Raw genomic sequence first — 3,643 nt, forward strand, 5'->3', positions numbered from 1 at the left:
ACTCTAACAAGAGTTTTGCAATAGGGTGAAGTCAATCACTCTATGGTTATTTAAACTTTGCAACATGTAACTTAAGGTATTTAATTAATAGTTAACTCAAATCGACAAGTCTCCCATAATGCACAAAACAAGCAACATTCATGCAGCAACACTCCAAGCCACAAACCAATCAAAGGACACCCCAAGCTCACTTGCTACTTAATTCCAGGAACATCTACTCTCATTGTTGGTTGCCTTATGCATGCAAATTATACATCATACATGATCGAATAGATTGTCGAATAAATGACTCTACCTTAGGACCACAACCAGACGAGGAACATGAAATAAAGCTAAATCATTGATTCTAGGGCTATATGATCCTAATTGTATATAGTTTTTAAAGCATACACTTAGCAATCACTTCTACCAATACAGATCCCAAATCTAACATATCATCCAATTCCTCTTAGGCTACAAGGCATCACATATCAGGCCAATCTATCAGGCATTTCATGAAGGTATCCTTAGCCTTATCCTAGCATGCAAAAATTCATTTCATGTAACATATCAACATGTATGGGTATACTGAGAATCACTTTCTTGAGCTTGGTTGATTGCACACATCATACCCCTTTTTGTTTCCAAAAATATATTTAGAAAATTTATTTTTCTTTCAAAAGATTACTAGTTCCTCGGTTGGAATACAGACACACCCGAAAGTGTATCCAAATCCCTCAAACCAAGGCTCTGATACTAACTTGAAACATCCCAAAATTTTGTAGAAGAAATTTCATTTTTTAAAACATTAATCTATACAAAAATATGTTCCTAAAACCGTTCAAGGTGAAAATAGTATTTTAACAATAGTGTAAAAATCATAAATGGCTACTGCGGAATAAATTCTCGGGGATGTTATGCCATCACGTTGGGCCCTTTCTTTTTGAACTGAATGTACCTGAAACAATAAAGATAAAACAGTAAGCACAAATCTTAGTGAGTTCCACAAAATACCACATACCATACATATCATTAGGCCTAACCCACAGATTGCGCCCATGCCATAATAATGGGCCTAGCCCTTCCTGATCAATGGGCACATTACAACATACAATTAGGCCTATCCCAACATACAATGGGCCTAGACCAATATATAATGTGCCCAAACCATTCATGCAATGGGCACATCCCTACATACAATGCAAGGGTCACAAAGACAACTAGTACCTTACAAACACAATCAAGTGGGCCGAAGTTGGTGCCTTCAACCCATAAATATAGTGAGAATACTCACCTTAATCTGATGTCAATAAAATCAAACACTCGAGCTACTGCTACCACGACTTCTCAACTGAACATATCCAGACCAATCCTAATTAATAACCATGGTAATAACCCATAATCGATAAACCAAATCGCATTTTATCTTACTAAGGGTAAAAAACAATTTTATCCTTCCCTACTTGACCCATCTAACCATGGACCAAACCCATAAATGACTCAAAGCCTAAAATTCCCCAAATGGTCTTCAGGTGAGTACACCCTGCCTACCACCCTAACACACTAGCATACTAGGTTTCAACAAAAGGAGATCTTTGGCTTACCCCGTTACACCTAACATACCAAGAGGGTACGCCAACGTACTCGTTAGCTACCTAAAATTGCTATTAAGCTCTTAATTCTTCATGACCTTTCGTCCAACCCAGAGATCTTAATCCTGGGAAAGTCTTAATTGATAAAGTCGACAACTTGATGTCTTTGCATGGCTCTAAGGTGCCCAAAACCAAACTCAAACTTCCTAAATTCATATTATGAACAAAAAGTCATGCATGGCTGGACGAAATCCATCAAAATATGATTTATATGCACTAGGGACCTCAGAAACATCAAGAAATGATAACCTAAGCTTCTGGAGTAGCTTTACTTACAAGAATCAACATGCTAAAACCCTATGCTAAACGTTTAAGAAATAATTCACAAATGTTGAGACTTTATACTTCCTGGAAGATGAAGAAGAGTAGAATCTAGATCTAGAAGCTCTGAGCTCACCAAAATTTCTCCAATGAGCACCTTCTTCTTCAATATGCATAAAAAGCACACCAAATCACTCAAAGATCTCAAGAATCTCACAAATGGGGCTAGGGTTTCGAGGGGACTACTTTAGAGGATGGATGTTGAAGATAAGGTCAGCCTCAAGGGAAATAATGAGACTTTATAGGGTCCGAACCCTAAAAATTAGGGTTTGGGAGCTACATGATTATGCCCAGAATGTACGCCCAACGTCCTCAAGGATGACCGCGTCAACTTTAATGATGTACACCCAACGTATGCACCAATTCTCATTCCTATCTTAGCTTCCAACGGTCATAACTTCTTCGTCCAAACTTTGTTTTTGGTGTTCTTTATATGCATGGAAATGTATTAAATAGCCCCATAGTTCTATCTAGTTACCTTTGATGTAAAACTCATCAAACTAAAATCACTAATTCTTGAAAGGAGTCCGAAAATCAGTTTTCCTATTTTACCCCCTTTGCCTTCAAAAGATATACCGACAACTTGGATCGCATAAACCATATTTACAAATCCAATTGGGTCTAGGCCCTATTCCTTTGTAACTCGAGCCCTCTACTTGCTCCATTTAATGACCATAATCCCGAAATAGGAAAACTTCTCGAAATAGGATGTCCTAGTCAAAATATATATACTAGTACAAAAGCGAGGAGAAATAGATTTTCCGTGAAACGACTGCCATCTCTTCAGCTTCTAATTACGTGAGAATACAAGAATTTATAAATACGTCAACAAAACTGTTGTTGAGTTCTACATGTTTAGAGACTATTATAAAAGAGGTATTTTATTTGATAAAAAATGACTTTTATAGAAGAGGTATTTTATTTAATAAAAGTGTTAAAATTGTGTGTCGTTCGCAAACTTGTAAACCCATCCAAGTAAAACATAATGTTTATTCGAGTAACCTATGAAATGTAAGTTTCTAAACAATAGCAATTCTTATCAAAACATTTTTATGTTTTTAACAACCTTTATTATGAAATCGATACTTTATCCCTTTTTGAGCAAAAATCTTCCTACAATATACACTACTAGATCAATTTGTATGAGTAGCAAAACTGAACATAATCCCTTTTCATTTTAGTGATTGCACACTTTAAATTTAACGAGTCTATAATGAGCCTATAACCAATCTATTGATGAGAAAGCATCTGAACCCGCACACACGAAGGTGACAAGCCATCACGGACAGTTCATCGACGTCGTAAAAAATGTAGAGAATAAACCAATACGTATGATTGACGCATTAAACGTAGGTTGTAGCTAGCAACCTATAAATCTATATTAATGAAGTTTCACGCTCCTTGCGGATTAACGGTTATAGTACAAAAGGCTTGTACTAAGTTTTCTTAGCGGCTGAAGAGTATAACTCACTTAGGGATTGCAATGTTTAATCAATCTAAGCATGCGAGTTAGTTTAATTCCCAAACTTTTAATTTAAAAGTTTATTAAAATAAGGTTTGTGCTAATCATTCCAACTAGAATTCGGTGTCATTAAACTTAAATTATAATTTTGCTAGACTTAACATTTCAGACGAAAATCAAAGGGCATAACAGTTGCGTTTTGATCAAACACCAAATTTCAACTCAAGTG

This window comes from Lactuca serriola, chromosome 1, assembly GCF_051521515.1.
Source record: "Lactuca serriola cultivar US96UC23 chromosome 1, Lser_US96UC23_V15, whole genome shotgun sequence".
Taxonomy (NCBI): domain Eukaryota; kingdom Viridiplantae; phylum Streptophyta; class Magnoliopsida; order Asterales; family Asteraceae; genus Lactuca; species Lactuca serriola.